Source organism: Peromyscus maniculatus, chromosome 5 (assembly GCF_049852395.1).
Source record: "Peromyscus maniculatus bairdii isolate BWxNUB_F1_BW_parent chromosome 5, HU_Pman_BW_mat_3.1, whole genome shotgun sequence".
In the NCBI taxonomy this organism is placed as follows: domain Eukaryota; kingdom Metazoa; phylum Chordata; class Mammalia; order Rodentia; family Cricetidae; genus Peromyscus; species Peromyscus maniculatus.
The window spans coordinates 51,972,308-51,990,132 of record NC_134856.1 but is presented as its reverse complement, the minus strand read 5'-3'; the positions used below and the strand labels follow the sequence as shown (position 1 = coordinate 51,990,132).

Here is a 17,825-nt window from a genome sequence, read left to right as displayed (position 1 = left end):
CACCCCAAAAAAGACATTTTAGAATTCTAACCCTCTATGACTGTGTTTAGAGGCAGGCTCTTTATGGAGCTAATAAATGAGGTCACGAGGAATATCTCTGCAACAATATGGTGTCTTTATAACAATGGAAACATTGGGTGGTCAGACAGACATGCACATGGCTGGGGTGGGGTGGAGGTGAAGTTATGGATGGGTGATGCCTCTATATGTCAAGGGTGCTGGATGCCATGACATGCCAGCAGAAGCAGGAAGAGGGTCATGGATAGGGTCTATATCACTTTCCATAGAAGGAAAAACTCTTCCTACACCTTGATCTCAATCTAGACTCCAGAAGTGATTGATAAACATTTGTTGTTGTTAACCTACAAGTTTCTGGCATGTTGTTAGAGCACCTTTGGGAAATGAATCCACACAGTGATAGTTTTTTCCTTTCCTGTTAGCTACTAATCAGAGTGGATTCCTGCTGCTTACTCCCAAGAGGAACCCAACTGACTCCACAAGTCAACTACAGGGCATGTAGCTTCGGACACTGAATGACGTTTTCAACTATTTGCATAAGTGTCATGGTTCCTTATCAAGCAGCAATGGTATGTTTTCAACTTAGGAAGCAAAATGACTTATAGTGGCCATCACAGAGACCAAGGTGATGCACTTAGACCAAAGAGCAGGTGAGCCCACCATAGCAATCCCTCTAGACACAGGAAGGGTGAGGAGCACAGCTTGCTACAAAGAAAGTGGCATTTCTCTAACATTAGCACAAATGTCAAACAAAACAAAACTAAAAACTAAACAAATGCCTTTAAGAGTGAATAACTTCATTTTGTCTCAGCTCCTCCTGTGGAAAAAATAATTATAAAAACAAAAGCATGCACTAAAATATAAACCCTGGTAAAATAGCCCAGAGAACCCCTGCTGTAGGCTGAATGTTATCCCTCTAACAGATTTATCTGACCATGGCCATTTTGCACAGGTGTGTGTGGATATGCCTGTTTTGCAATTGGATCTTTGTAGATGGAATTAAGTTAGGGTGAGGTCTTTAGGGCAGGTCCTAATTCCTTAAGATTGGTGTTTTTTTATAAAAAGTAAGAAATATCACACAAAGACATACATCCAGAGAGAGTTCATAGGCCCTCATGGAAGAGACTCAAATCAGGTGAAGCCTGGGGCCACCTGAGCTGGCCTTCCACAGAAGATCCTCCCAGGGTTCTGACAGTACCTGATGTGGGACTTCTAGCCCCTGTAGCTCCCTGAAAATGCATTTTGTTACTGAAACCACCTGGTTCATCATAATTCATTGCCATAGCCTTAGGAAATTAATAATCCTCTTCAAACCCTCTCTAGAGTAGAGGAGGCAGCTCAGTCAGCCAAGAGCTTGCTGGATAAGCATGAGCTGATTCTGATCCCCAGAAACCATATAAAAAAAAGCTGGATGTGGTGGCACCCTTGGAATCAGAGCACTGGGGAGGTGGAGGAAGGTAGAGCCCAGAGGCTCCCTGGCCAGCCAATAGAGCCCAATTGCTAAACATTCAGTGAGGGACTGTTTTAGTTACAGTTTCTAATACCATGACCACAAGAGAGGAAACGGTTTATTTCACTTATACTTCCACTTGCTGCTCTTCCAGAACAGGAATTTAGTTCCCAGCACCTACATCCCAGTGCACACCCACCTGCAACTTCAGCTCTAGAGAATACAATGACTCCTTCTGGACTCCATTGGCACTGTATTCCTGAGGCGCGTGCACACACACACACACACACACACACACACACACACACACACGCACACGCACACGCACACGCACACACACACACACACACACACACAAAATATAAAGAAATTTAGCAATGTTTTTAGTACCTTGATGACAAAACATTGGGTTTCCTACAGTCATAGCAGAGCATTGGTTTATTTCAAGTCAGGAGGACCAGATGTCTAGTGCCTTCTACAAGCTGTCAGTAAATGCCCTGCTTTTGAGTGGTGTTAAAAAGGCAACAGAGGAAATTAGAGGAAGGGCAACATCTTTGAAAGTGACTAACAGCAAAGTTTGTCTGATGCTCTGCCCCTTGATCAAGCCTGTTCTTACAGGGAGATAAATAAATTGAAAGGTCACCATCATGGTCTCCAAAGAGTTCTTCCTTCTCTTTTCTGAGAAGTTTCCCTTGCCTTTCATCTCTCAATTGTTCCAAATAATGATTTGTTTGTTCTAAAAATAGCCCTTCTGCAAGGGTGATTCGGAAATTTATTTGCAAGGGTATGTTAATAGGGACATGCTATGCGCTATAGTGGAAGGAGAGATAAAGAAATTTATGAAAGCATGCCCCGTGTTAAATTTAGTATGGATGAGCCAAGAAAATCATCCTTAATATTTTTAGACTAAGATTAATGTATTTGTAGACAATTTTAAGATATAAAGAGGTCTAAATTGAACATCTGTTTCCTTGCCTTGATCCTAGAGTCAACCTTCTGGCTTAAAAATTTAGAAAGCAAGATTTGGTGGAGTAAATACATAATTTTGACTTATGCAGATGATTTGCTTTTGGAGCTTGGGGTATCAAAGTGGTTTTTCATTTCTTTGTTTTGACAGAAGATTAACTTTAGAGTTACTGACTCTATTAAGCACTGTGCGACAATGTCTTTCAATGTCCATTAAATAATGCTTAGTACAGTAAATGTTAAATTACCAAGTTACATCTCCATAAATACATGTGAAGTCCACATGAATGCCAAATGAATCCAATATGGTCATTTCTATTACAATAAATGCCAAATGAATTCAGAGCAACGAGACACTTAAAATGTCAGACACTTCCGACCAGTCTCATCAGGAATTCATTACTGTGGTGTGACATCGGTACTGTCAGGGTTTCCATTTTAAATACCATTCCTCAGCCATCCATAATAAAATTCCACTTGAGCAATGGGGTCCCACTGCAAATGTTGAAGACATACTCTAAACCTTGGATGGTAGCATCAAAACAGCCTTTCTGAACTGAGATTCTAACTCCTACCCTGAAACTCACTGGTTTAATATTTAAGTAAAACCCAGACAGAACGTCAAGCTATTGAGGCTTCTAAAATTTTATATCTGGAGAAAGATTTTCATCTGGTAGGTTATTTCTCGAGACTTCTTGGAAGAAGAGTCTTTTCGTGACTCACCTTTATAAAAATGCACTTAGTTTTATATTGGTTTCAGTAACTGAGATGTTGAGGGGGAGGGGTGAGACAACATTACAGAAACCACAAGGACAACAGCTAATTCCAGGCTATGATAGTTCCATTCTCCTAGGATCATCCCCAAATACTTGCTCTGCAGCTGCAGCTATGTTTACAATGTTCTGGAATGTGTTATCCCCTTTTACCATCATCTGTTCTATCATGCTCCTCACTCCCATTAGGAGGGTAGAAGGCAGGAGTAGGTAGGCAGAGGTCACAGATGTGAAGAGGAAGACAGCCAGAGAAGAAAAAAAAAGGCAGATGCTGTAACCAGCATCCAAATTTGTAGTAGCATGAATCCCCAGGCTCTTGTTGAGGGGTAATGGGCTCCTACAGGCTTAAAATTAAAACACAAACTGGCTAGTGTTTCTGTCAGCTGACCAGTATTTGACAGTAATCACAGTCCAAGGAAGAGAAATCCCACCAGACTCTAAAACATTTGCTATAGTTTAATATCTACATATAAACACTGCCTTCTGTACTTAGCAACAATGCAACTGTGTAATCTAATCTGTTATAATGAGTTTGCAATATGTGTATATATGCAATATAAATGTAGATTTTGTTCAAAACATCTGTAACGCTATTTTAATGGCTGCACATATAAATCATTGTGGCTTTTGGTGAAGATCTGGGTATGTATATTTAAAGTTACTGGCTCATATATCAGATATGTTGGCTTGAAATTTTGTCCTGCTAATGAATCAAACGTAAGGTTCATTTCATATAAGTAAAGAGAACGCTTTTAATAAGAATTATGAGCTATTAGGGAAATATGTCACAATTAATATTTCTACCTGTCTTTGGACTTAAATGTTTGAGAAATACCTGGTGTCCTTCCTTACACAATTATACCCATCCATCCATCTATCCATCTATCCATCTATCCATCATCCATCCATTCCACCCTTCCCACACATACATCCAACTCTTCCCACACATACATTAACTTTTCTCTCACTTTCCCCTTCATTCATTAATTTATTCATTCTCAAATTCACTTATTCATTTAATTAACAAATTATGGTTATTTAGTATGTTCTAGTTGTTATCATAAACATAAGCAAAGGATGTCCGTTCTGAAGGACACTATTCTTGTGCCATTTCTGTTGCTGTGACAAATGTCCTGGCAAGAAGCAATATAGGGGAGGGACATGTTTGCCTTACAATTCCAAGTCATGATCTACCATTTCAGAGAAGTCAAGGCAGGAACTCAAGCAGCTCATCAAACCACACTCACAGACAATAGCAGAGAGAGAGAGAGAGAGAGAGAGAGAGAGAGAGAGAGAGAGAGAGAGAGAGAGAGAGAGAGAGAGAGCGAGAGAGCACAAGAGGATGCTTATGCTGCCTGCTTGCTACTCTGATGGCTTTTTCTACTTACACAGTCTAAGGCCTAGCCCATGAAACAGTGCTGCCCATATTCAGGGTGAGTCTTCCACCTCAATTATCAAGACAGTCCTTCACAGACAGGCCCACAGGCCCACGTGATCTAGATAATTCTTCATTGACACAGTCTTCTTGGGTAATTCTAGACTGGGGCAAGTTGATAACATAACTAACCATCAGAAATGTACTCTTTCCTCTCAGTCAGTCAACAAGAAGATAAGCCACTTACTAACACTGGCACATTCAAGAACATACAGGAAGGAGGGACTGAACTCGACGGGTTTTGAAAGAAAAAAAAAAAGACAAAAGCTAAGTGGGTAGGGAAGGAGGGGGGTAGATCTGGGAGAATCAAATACATTGTTTGAAGTTCTCAAAGGACTAGTGGGGGAGGAAGGGAGGGAGGGAGGGAGGGAGGGAGGGAGGGAGGGAGGGAGGGAGGGAGGGAGGGAGAGACAGAGACAGAGACAGAGAAACACACTAGGAAATATTCCACCAATATTGGAAGGTTGAAAGCAAAGAACTTGAGAAGAGCTGACAGGTAAGCTGAGTGCCATAGCTAAGAGATTGTCACAGTAAAAAGACTCAGAGGCAGTATGGAGGTGACTGTCGTGGTGGCTTATATGGTACCATCCATCACCTACCTAAAGTCTTTCTGTGACAAGATTTGAATGTGAAGTGTCCCCCGCCCCCCGCCCCCCAGACTCCCCTGTCTGAACATCTGGTTTTACTGGTGGTGCTGTTTTGGAAGGTTGTGTAATCTTTAGGAGGTGGAGCCTTGCTGGAGGAGATGGGTCACTTGGGATGGGTCTTGAGATTTGACAGCTCAACCCCACACAATGTTTGTTCTCTTGCTTCCTGGCTGTAATGCCACATGACCAGCTGCCTCAAACTTCTGATGCCATGCCTTTCCTGTCGTGGTGAACCGTATCCCTGTGGCATTAGAAGCCAAAACCAATCCTTCCACAGGTTTCTTTTTGTTGAGTGTTTACTCACAGCAATGGTGCAGGTCACTAAGGCAACCTGCCTTATTCCATCAAAACATTGCCACAAAGCCAGGAACCCTATGAACAATTCTGTATAGGTTAGAAACGGGCAGTGATAGGCAGATAATCAGGGGTTCTCATGTGAGTGAGTAGGGTCATTTTTGGTAAGGCAGTTCTGTTGTGAGTTTTTGTTCTGCATTGTAGGATGCTAGCAGCCCCTCAGGTACTAGACAAGGCCTTCATCCTACTTCCACACCCACTTCAATAATAGAAGTTATCTATAGACACTCTCAGTAGTCCCTGGGAAGCCACTTCACATCTATCCCAGTCCAGAGAAAGCAGTTCCTCATGTGCTACCTCAAAACCATACCCTGATCCACTTTCCTTTCAATAACCCCATAAAGGCAGCTATCAAAGCACAGTGTGGACCAGAACCCTGGTGAACATGTGGAGTGGCAGCCATCTTTCCATCAGATTAAGCCACCTCCCTGCATGCCACCCAGAAGAGGCCTAGGACTGGACAATGTCATAAAAGGAAATCCCACAAGTGGGATTCCAAATTAGAGCTCCCCCACAGCCTGTCCACTGTGCTCAATAAAGAGAGACAAGGCGTGTCATGTACTCTCAGCCCCAGTAAGACAATTCTCCCGATCTTTAATGGCAGTAATGAATTAAATGATGGCTAAGTAATGAATTGGGTTATTTCCTAAGGCTGGAGATCAAGAGAAATTAAATACTTAATCTCGAGGGGTCTGAATTGATAAAGGCTATTTAACTGAGAACTGGAGAAACAAGAGCTGAATACTACAAAGGACAACACTAAATGTACCCTTTTCTCCAAATACTGCAGACTCAGCTAAAGTGGACAGCTGGAGAAGACACAAGAGAATGCAGGACCACTTGAGTGCCGAGAGAAGCCAAATCTTTCCACAGAGGCACCTTGCTCATTACTAGTGCACTTTGCCTTGTTTGCACCAAGGACCTGGATACTGAAGTTACAGGCAGCTTGTGCCATTGGCTGCAGACATGTAAATTACAACTTAATTGATATCTCCCCAAGGGCAAGAGCAGGCTTAGATTTCTTTGTTCCCCAAAGTACATTAGTCATAATAAGTGTTCGGCAAATATTTGATAGACTTGGTAGAAGCTTCTGGTTTTACTCTCAATACTGCTTTAGATTATCGATTGCCCTATGACAATGCAGCCACCAGGAAGTGACTTAGAGAGAAGCATCCAACTCACCCAGAGAAGATTTTCATTGTCTGACACTTTTTGTTGTTAACCCATAAACTGTCAGTATCCATTACTTGGGTTCAGACGCTATTTAGTTTAGGGTTTAGACAACCATTCCAATCATTTCTCCAAAATTAATTTCAAGAGGTCTATTCTGTAAATGTACACCACAAAGATGAATTGATGGGGCTGAAAAGATGGCTCAGCGGTGAGGCTTATAACTGTCTAGGTAACTCTATTTTGAAGGGATCCATTACCCTCTTCTGGCCTCTGCAGGCAACTACACTCATGTGCATATACTCTCTCACAGACAGACATGCACATAATTAAAAATAAGTCTTTGAGAATGGATCAAGTGTATGCTAGCAATCTTTGCATGCTAGCAAGGCAATAAGTAATAATAAAATGTGAAGAGAAGAAAGTACGCCTATGCTGCTTCTCCATGTTCAAAAAAGGAGATTGCAACAAAAGCAATTAAAATGTAAGAATGGAAGATCGGTAAGTGAGAAATGACAATAATTGTCAATGCTAAACTATCAAATCAAATATGTAATTAAATATGTACGATTCAAGTGCAATTAGTCACACACCATAAGGAATTGTGGACACATATTGATAGCGTTAGAGCAGAGTTACGTTAAAAAAATGAGAATCAATTAGTGTGTTCTTCTTTGAGCATACAAATAGACTCAGCTACCCAGACAGGCAATGGAGGAGACAGGTGGAACATAAATTCCGCGGATAAGCAGAACTGAGCCTAAATCCAGACAACACCCTGTAACAGCTCTGTGACCTTGAGTGCCTGGTACGTAGACCAGTGCATGGTCCCTAGAAGATATACCTGTTGAGATGCTGAATTCTAATCCAGAATCTAAGCATTGCAGCTCACCAGCTCTGTGACCTTGAGCAAACTTCAAATCCCTTTGGGGCTTTGGTTTCACATCTATTCAGTGTACCTTTCCACCTTTGCTGGTGTCTTCTCCAATCACCCACTAGTTTTGCCCAGACCAGTGCCTACCTCCCATGGCTCACATGAACTGAAATCAGGGCCCCGGGAAAAGTGAATTTGCCCTGGAGGACAAATTGTAAAGAGCTTTACTCAACTGACTCAAGCTGCAAAGTCATTTCTGATCCTCTCCCTTCAGCTTAAGCCCTCTGGTTTACATTATAGTCTGTTTTAAATATAAAAGCACCTCACAATAGGACCCAGGAGGTGGCTCAGCAGCTCAACGCACCTGCTGAGTAAGCCTCGCTAATTGAGTTAAATCCCTAGAGGCCAGGTAATGGTGGAAGGTGAGGACAGACTCAATAGAGTTGTCTTCTATGCCCACCCCACCCTATCATACACACATCATATACATAGTCACAATAGTAAGATAATTTTAAGAATAAAGAAATGAACATGTGAAAAAGGAAAATAATTTTTAAAATTCCCATTCTAGCATTAGCAGAAAGATGAAGGTCAGGGAAATGGAAAAGTTGACTGAAATAAGCTGAGCCTAGTGGTACTATAATCCTGCTACCAAAGTAGATGAGGCGGGAGGATCATAAATTCAAGGTCAGCCTGGGGAACTTAGTGACAACACCCTGTCTCATTTGGAAAAAGGGGACCAGGGATACAGCTCAGTGGTAGTGGGAGAGACAATGAACTCAGTCCCTCCTCATCCAGTACTGTAACGGCAAACAAAAATCAAAAGTAGATAACATATACGCGGCCATGCAGTTTAAGTGGCCATCACAATTCAGGGAGTTGGGAGGAAGACAGTATCAATCAGTGGCTTTGGAGAAACCAGAAGAATGAATTTTGATTTCTACCTCACATCACACAAAATGAATTTGAGATGGAATTAACCAGGAAAGCTCAAGAAATCAAGCTTTTAGAAAATCTAGCATAGAAAGTTCAGGACTTTGGAGTATGCAAAATACTGCTTAAGCAGGACACAAGAAGGGCCCGGGTAAAGAGAGTGATTGGCTTCATTAAAATATAGAGTGCTTTTTTTTATCAAACAGGAAAGTAAAAGAAAAGTGACAAGGAGGAGAGACTCTGACAAAAACTCACATTCAGAATAGATTAATACGTTCTTAAATTGTCACTACAAGGAGTTTCATTGAAAAGGGAAGCAAACTATCCTACTGGGGGAGCCTGTTAGGTGTGGGAATAAGTGCTCAAGCCTGGACCTCAGGGACGGAACACAGACTCATAGACCCAGAACACGGGCTGGAAGATTAAGGGGCAAAGATGAGAATAAGGGCAGGAAAACGGCAAGGTGGTGCCACAAAGCTGGGTGCAGGCAGCCAACAGCACTCACCTTCAATATTCCGTCAGCTTTCTAGAACCGCCACCAAATGTCCTGCCCACACAAGGAGGTGCTGCATAAAAATGGGAGGAACAACTGTTTCCCATGTGCGGGTTGGGGAACATGAAGAGGACAAAGCAAGATGAGCAGATAAGCAGAAAGCATGACCCCAGAGCTAGAATGATCATTGACACCCACCACCATGAAATTCAAGAAAATTAATGCTCAGCACTGAATACGTCCAGGCATGGTATAGAGTTTGGACCAAAGCTATTCAGAACTCCTGGGATGGGAAAGTGTAGCTGATAGTCAGGAGACTGTCATTGTCATTGACTCTCTTCTAGTTAAAACACTAAGGTGGGTTATTTTGCTTTTGTGTTTTTTTTAACAACAAAGCATATAGTAGGAGCTCAAGCACATTAGCTAGGAAACAAATGAATGGGTGAATGAATGAGTGAGGGGATGAATGAATAAATGAATGAGTGAATGGGTGGTATTCAGGCACTTTGTGCACTCTGGCCAGCTTTCAGGGTGCTCTGATCATAATTCCACTTCTTATTTTGATGCTGTGTTTTTCACCAACTCATTTTCTGGAATCAGTTGCCAGAACTTTTCAGTCATATGCTTGTTGAATTGTCCATTTACAAAGCAATGTTTCAGCCCAAATGTGCACCTTCCCCAACTAGGGAATGAGCTGCACTATACCATACAGCAATTCCAAGGCATTTGCAAAATAATTACCCCTCTTTCATCCTGGAGGCTTGTTATCTGAATAAATGTTTCCCTGATAAAGCTTGCAGCTGGGTTGAGTTTGAGAAATACAACAATTAAGAGTCATGGGACAAGCGCTCAAAAAAGGGTTGGTTCTCTTTACACACCAGCGTTTGCTTCCTACATCTCTGATTAGGAGGAACAGGCCCCCAGAGCGCCTGCCAACGCGGCACTGATTGCTAATCAAGTGGCCGTGGTATGTGCCAGCCAAAGAAAACGAGAAAACAAACGGACACGCTGATTAGTTTTCTCCAAACATCTTGAGAGACGCACTGGGGGCACAAGGTGAGCAGGGAAGATGCACCCAGCTCTCTCTGTTTGCCAACTCCACCTGAAGCAAATTCGGTATTGAGATAAAAACGGTGGTCCAAGTCACCAGACTGAGGCGGCCCCAAGGCAGCCCTTGAGAGAAGTAATGGCGGCAAGAATAATGACCATAGTCACAACCGCTGAAGTTCACCTTCATCTTGACCTCTGTGCAAGGATGTGGTCGTTCATTGCCTCCTTCCAGTCTTAAAATGGAAGACTCCATGTGATGACTGCTGATAATCCCCACCCACATCTCAGGTGTAAAGCCGGAGAGTCAACAGGAGGATAATTTGCTCAAAGCAGCATTCTCTGTCTGTCTGTCTGTCTGTCTGCCTGCCTGCCTATCTCTCTCTCTCTCTGTCTCTCTCTCTTTCTGTCTCTGTCTCTATCTCTGTCTCTGTCTCTGTCTCTGTCTCTCTCTGTGTGTGTGTGTGTGTGTGTGTGTGTGTGTGTGTGTGTACATGTACGTGTGGTTGCTTGTGGAGGGCACATGTCTTAGGACACATTTAACCTAGTTTTTGGAGACAGGGACTCTCAATGGCCGCAACTCACAGAAATGCTGGGCTAGCTGCCTACCAGTCTCCACAGACCCCACCTATCTCCTTTTAGGTGTATATTATCACACCAGATTTTTTTAAACATGGGTTTGTGGATTAAATCCAGTTTCTTGTGCTTACAAAGCACTTTATCGACTGAGATATCTCCTTGATTCAGCAAAGCAACACAGGTGACAGAATAAGGATTTTCTGATCTCTTCATCTCTAAATTTCAGGCTTGGGAGCTGATTTTTAATTCCACAAAACCCAAGGAACCACACATGTTATTCACAGCACCGGTAACAAGAGCATTGGGAAAGCAGGGAACAATATTTAGCGAGTCCGGGCCCCACAGGCCTGGTGGGAGGACAAGAAGGTACTTCTGAAAACGCTATTTCTGGAAGGATCCAGAAACACTCATTCTAGTGGCGTGGAGTCCATTGAAATGTTCAACTTCCACATCTGTCTAGCATGAAGTGGCCCACTCTGTACTTGAAGGCGTGACATCAGGGATGCCACCTGAAGGTCTAGTTTACATATGTGAGTAACTGCTCCTTGTCCTGTTACTTGGCACTCCCATGACATACTCACTATGACATTGTTGGGATATTCGAGAAGAAACACAAGTCCTCCTTTTGTGAACGTCACACTGTCATAGTGACACAGTGTATCCATGTGCTGACCCATTTCTACTTCTAAGAACAAACTGTGAATAACTCTTCCCAAACTCAGGTACCGAGAGGCACATGGGCAGCTTGGCGGCACCCAACAGAGCGGACTATTTGCACTGCAGAAAGAGGCCTGCACTCTCAGTCTTGATGTGCTTTGTGGCCTGGAGGTCTGGTCATTAGATGTAATAAGCACTTCATGTGTCTGATTGTAGTCATTAGTTTTTATTTATTCAGTGCACTGAATTTTTTTTTAGTTGAAATATATTTATTTGAAAGGGGCCCACGTTACTTCTGCAGATTATATATAATTTTTTAAAAACAAACTTCAGTGGAAACAGACCCATGACCAAGGACTCTTCACTAGATGATGGTACTCACGGGCAGTAATGATCCTGAGGCTGACTTTCACTTTTGTAAAAACAAAATAAAAAACAAAAGCGAAAAGGATTAGCCAGCATGGAGAGTCTACAAACTCCACACAGTGATTTTGCATTTAGGATAAGAGAATGGGTGCAGGCAAATCTCCATGACTGAACTTACTCCAAAGTCCCATAGTGTGAGCATAACTTACCTAATACTCCTAGCTTCTGATGCATTTTACAGGCAGAGGAGACAGTGTCAGGGCAGATTATTCATAGCGGTGTTCTTGTTTCTGGGACCAGATCCCTGACAAAAGCAACTCTAGGAAGTAACAGGTTTATTTTAGCTCACAGTTCACAGAGATGGTCATTCAGGACCAGGAAGACATGGAGGCAGGAGCATGAGGCAGCTGGCCACCTTTCACCTTTCAGGGGTGAGGGTGGGGTTGCTGGGGCTCAGCTAGTTTCTGGCATTTTCACACTTTAGGGAGTCTGAGAACTGAGATGTTGCCACCCACATTTAGGGTGGTTCTTCCCACCACAGGTAACCTAATTTAGCTAACCCCTCATAGACATGTCCAGAGGCGTGTCTCCTCAGTGGCTCCGGAGCCTGTCAAGTTGACATTGTTAACCACGACACAGAGGCTTGACTTCACTCCTCAGATCCCATCCCCTTCCATCTCAGTGGGCTCCTGACAGTTCCCCACTATGAAGGAAGGTCTGTGGCTTTGTGCCTGAGGGCTTCCCCGAGAACCTCAGGAGACTACTGATCAAGAGCATGCTCTGCCTCCTGCACAGAAGGCTTCCACACTAAGAAAGCTTTAACTAAGAAACTAAGAAAGCATTAACCCAAACTCTTATTCTATGCCTTGTAAGTGCCAGTGGTATCTAGGAAAATTCTAGAACTTTATGAGAGTGAGGTAATCATAGACTAATGGTCACATTTAACTCTGAAATATATTCCGTGCAGATATGAATTCATTGTTGTGGGAAGTACTCTGGAATTAACACCCTTTTCTGGGGTTAGCTCTCAACCAAGGGAGCTAAAATGAACATCTCTGTAGGTGTTTGGTGTGCCGACCAATATCCAGTTCCTCCTCAGGTGAGAGAGCTCTGTGCCATCTACATTATTTTCATTGTTTCCAGAAGAACTCATGTTCATACTTGAGTGTCCTCCCCCCAAAAAAAAATTGTCACAGTGAGCTAGCATGGTAGAAGAAGGTATTGGGGACACTGGGTACTCTCTATGCTGAAGTTACTCATCCTGCCTTTGCTCATTGTAGCTCAATGCTGCTCATTCCTACATTGACATATCTTATGTCCATGGCTGGTGTTCCCCATTCCCCCTAAATAAGGTACACACACTCAGCCTGGTGTCTTCTTGAAGTTTTCATTTAACATAGCCATAATCTCCTGCCATGTCAGGTGTCCCCACAAGACCAGGAGGTCAGGCTTTGAACAATGACACACTCACAGAAGGCCGGTGCTGACTGCAGGCTGTGGAAGGTGGAAGTTGAGTTGTCTTTCGCACACCACAGTCTTTTCAGGCTCTCAAAAGCTCAATATTGAAATTATCTTATTATCTCATCTAAGGCTTGTGGAAACCACTGATATCTGAGAGGGCTAATCTAAAAGAGCCATTGACCACTTAATCCTCTCAGCTCTCTGAGCTCTATTCCTGAATTAACCAGACCACCAGGAAGCTACACTCTCCATACGACTGCATTCACTTCCTCCACACCACTTTCCACGTCTTCACCGAGGTAAGATTTACAAAGGAACTGGGCTGTTTTAAATCTCTGGAAAAATAGCGGCTGGAAAAGCTATTCCTTGTGTGGCTCGGTGCCCTTTCCATACAGGCTCTTGCACTTCTGCCAGAAATAAATGCCAAGGGGGGAGGGGACCATTCTCATCCCATTTGTCACCAACCTGCCTCTCTCTCCTCCATGGCCTCTGTCTCCTGATCACCAGAAGGATGAAAGCAGGCAGTTCCGGCTCGCCATGGTGAAAGGAAAACACAAAGAAAATTTGGCGCTACGTTTCAATACTAACATGTAATTATGGTTCTTATGCATTATTATATTTTGCCTTTTTAAAAACATCTTGATTCGTGTGTGTGTGTGTGTGTGTGTGTGTGTGTGTGTGTGAGAGAGAGAGAGAGAGAGAGAGAGAGAGAGAGAGAGAGAGAGAGAGAGAGAGAGAGAGAGAGAGAGAGATTGGGACTTTTTATACTGTTTAAAGAGGCATATGTGGCTTCAGAGGTAAAGTGTACGGGAAGGGCCTTGGGTTTGATTCCTTAGCACCAAACAGAAAAGAGGAAAATGTCAGGGGAAAAGGAAAAAGGGCTTCTGTAGCATTAAGAACTAAGCTATGATGGGCAGCCAGGTTTAATAGAATAAGAGAGAGAAAGAAAGAGCATGAAAGACCTGAGTCAGAGTATCCCACTTTAGGAAGATGGGGTTCAAATACCCCAAGGCCCTGTAGCCTGGATCATTTATTCCAACTTAGGTGGTTCTCCTAGGAAAAGAGTATTAAGTGCAAGGCAGAAGAAGGGTTGATTCAAAGGTCTGTGATCCCAGGACCCAAGAGGCAGAGGTAAGATTATCTATCCTGGCAAGCTTGAGGCCAACCTGGTCCACACAGTCAGTTCCTACACCACAGTTCTGAATAGATCTCTGAGTAAACAGTAAAAGGATAGCGCTTTGTTCTTGGGGAATCTGTGAGTCACAGAGAAAGCGACTCCATTACAAGTCCTTCCCACTTGGCCAACAACAACAGAACAGCCAGAAAGGAAACAGCTTTGAAACTGTTGTGAGTGTTAATGGAAATGGCCCTGAATATCTTCATGACCAGCACAGGGCATGAGTCACAGCTGAGGCAAAACAAAACAAAACACAAACACACATAGAAAGCAATGCGGCCATGAGTGTGGCCACTCTTTCTGTGGGGAACAGGTCTTTACAGTTTTTGCTGGATTCTGGTTATTGTTAGTTGTTTAAATAGAATGGAGTCCTCTGCAGATCTCACTCGTTCAATGGTGTCTAAGGATGTAAGAGTGGGACTACCTGCCTGGGCACATTTGAGTTACAGCGATACCATGTTGGGGGTGTGGCACACACCTGAGAGGTCCTGGGAAGAGTATCTCTGCACTTGTCCTTCTATCACCAAGGACTTCAAACGAGAGCTCTCAGAGGAGCCAAAGAAGAGGCACAGAACTTAGTAGCCAATGGGGCAAATGCTTGGGCCAAGCTACCCTGGTCTGTTTTTTTTTTCCCCTATAACTTTGCTCCAGCCTGGGTAGTGCGCATGAATAGGGTTGACTGTGCCTACGCTCATGGTATTGGTTCAGGATATACCTTGGTCACAGACATTTATAGTTACTGAAAGAACTTTGCAGATGACTTGGTGTCCAAATGCACCAACACTCCTGGGGGACCTGTTGAGCTTCTGAGTAGAAAGCATGCCAGTAAGTTTTTGCCAACCTGATACAGTCTAGAGTAGTGGTTCTCAACCTAATGCTGTGACCCTTTAATACAGTTCTTCAGGTTGTAGTGACCCCCAACTATAAAATTATTTTTGCTGCTACTTCATGGCTATATTTTTGCTACTATTATGAATTGTAATGTAAATATCTGATATGCAGGATATCTGATATGTGACCACTCATTTGACCCCCCCCCAAAAATGGGGTCATGACCCCACCAGTTGGGAACCACTGATCTAGAGTCAACAGGGAGGAGAGAATCTCAATTGAAGAATTGTCTCCCTCATACTGGCCTGTGGGCATGTCTGTAGACATTTTCTTAATTGTTAATTAACGTAAGAGGGTCCAACCCACTGTGAACAGCACCATCCCTCAGCAGGAAAGACTGTGCTCTGTAAGAAAGCAAGCTGAAAAAGCATTTTCAGGGGAAGCAAGCCAGGAAACAGCCTTCCCCCGAGGTCTCTGCTTCAGTCCTGCCTCCAGATTCCTCCTTGAGTTTGTACCTTGGCTTCCCCAGTGATGGACTCAAACGGGAAGCCAAACAAACCCTTTCTTGCCCAAGTTGACTGTGGCCAGAGTGTTTTATTACAGCAGCAGAGAAGCAAACTGATGTAGAAGTCCTGAGTGCGTTGCCTCCTACAGTCATGAGTCTCTAGGGTGTCTCAAATGTCCAGGCCAGCCTGAAAATCAAGGGCCTCAGAATGAGTTTTCTGAGCTGGTTTTCTACTTGGCTCTCCTTGCTTTTTTTTTTTTGACCACTCAACACATAAACAAATTTATGCTGGATGGTATCCATGTCTCTCATTTAGCCAATAGCACATGGGGTTTGAGCTCCAACCATTTGCTGCAAAGAGATTTACAGAAAGGAGCTGGGAACCACGTTCCCACACAACTCTAAGCAAGAATCATTTGGTAAGGCTGTCCTAACACTCATCCAAAAGTGCATAGTTAAAAGTAGAAGAGAAGAAAAAGGCAGTAAAATACACTGGTCTTAACATGAAATTAAAGTACCAATTCCTGCTTTCATACACACATGCATGTTTCTCACTGACAAGGGCAATTCATTATTTAGAACCAAATGCACGATCTAATGTCCTTATTACATTAATACTAATAATTCAGCAGCTCATGCCAGCTTATCAAACTACCCTTGATTCCTGAGCCAGGCATGGAGAGTATCAGTCAGAATGATGCTGGAAACACGTCCCACCCAGATCTTTATCGACACTAGTTATAAGACAAGAAGGTCTATGCTGAGGGATAAGGAGCCAGCTTGGCACCAGGGACTTAGTTCAGTTGACACTGTCTAATGAGTAAACACTTTTAGTGTGAAGGTTACTGAACAATCTGGAAATGACCTGTGGTCACTTGGATTAGAGTCTCTGAGGGGCTGTGAGTTCTTCAGTTGTGAATTATCCTCTATTTTGATGGAGAAGCTAGTGGACACAATGGAGATTTTTCTCTCATAGATTATCTAGAAATAGCCAAGTACATAGGCCTCCAGAAGAAGAACCCTTTTACCTCTTTAGGAATGATTACCCAGAAAGCTACATGTTGTAAAAATGAGCTTAGTGGTAGTGAGCTGCTTTCAAACAAGACACAAGATTCCCAGATGAATTTGAATTTCAAGTAAAGAAATCATTTTAGCATAAATATATATGTCAGATGATGCACAGGACCTAATTACACTGAAACATAAAATGATCTGCCTACATTTACGGACTCAGAGGTGGATATGGGATTGAAAGTGTCTAATTGTTGTTCTAGACAGTGACTTCAGCTAGAAAACCCATGTCTGCCTGTGCTCAGGGTGCCCGTGGTCATCTCAGACTGTTGTGTGGTTCCCTCCTTCATGAATCATAACCAGCTCAGGAATCAGGGTCTGCACTGTGCTCCCCTTTACATTTGGTTGAAGCCTCTACATCCACATGTAGTCAGGCTCTGTACTGGGCATGGAGCAGGAAGAAGCGCTTCCTATCCCATGGAACTTGAAGGTTATCTTAATTCCTAGCATGGAAAAAATTCCCGGGATCCAGCCCTTGTTTCCCTATTGTTTACAAAGCCACCAAGCACATGTTAAGGCCCAGAGTCGTTCTGTACCATGTGGCCTGAGTTCCCATCTTTTCAGAGAAGAAATGACGTGTGTGTTTAGGGATGGAACAGAGCTCAAATCTCCCAGTGGCTTCACCACTTAAGTTTCATATTGGTTTGCTTATCAACTGATTTGGTTTCCAAGGAGAGAGTGATATTACTTTAATGATGAGAAAATGGGGGTCGGGAAGTAAGTTAAATGGGGTTGGACGCACCTTGAGACAAGGTGGGATGGCACCTTAAATACAGGGAGGCTGAAAGCAAGATTTTATAAGAGTCGCGTGTGTCACAAGAGTTACCAGTCCTTCCTCAGTGGTTCCCCAGGGAGTTGCTAGCACAAGACGATGGGGTGCAGTGTATTGGGAACCTACTTAAGGAGAGGGACACACTCTTTGGTAATAGAACGAGAATTTCTCTGCTCAGTGAATGCCATTCAAAGCTCCCCTCGAGGGGAAGTGCTACAGCCATGACTCTAATATTAAAGTCGTGGG

The 17,825-nt window shown here is 43.2% G+C and overlaps 1 protein-coding gene and 1 long non-coding RNA gene across 3 annotated transcripts in view; one reads left to right on the top strand and one right to left on the bottom strand.

Moving 5' to 3' along the window:
• Window positions 1-17,825, bottom strand: part of Cdh13 (cadherin 13) — a 1,016,171-nt gene that overhangs the window by 711,702 nt on the left and 286,644 nt on the right. The gene's annotated exons all lie outside the window — the stretch shown is intronic.
• Window positions 12,716-13,859, top strand: LOC121829439 (uncharacterized). Its single transcript, XR_006072247.2, has 3 exons — window positions 12,716-12,861; window positions 13,353-13,522; window positions 13,731-13,859. It is a non-coding gene; the product is annotated as an uncharacterized LOC121829439 (long non-coding RNA).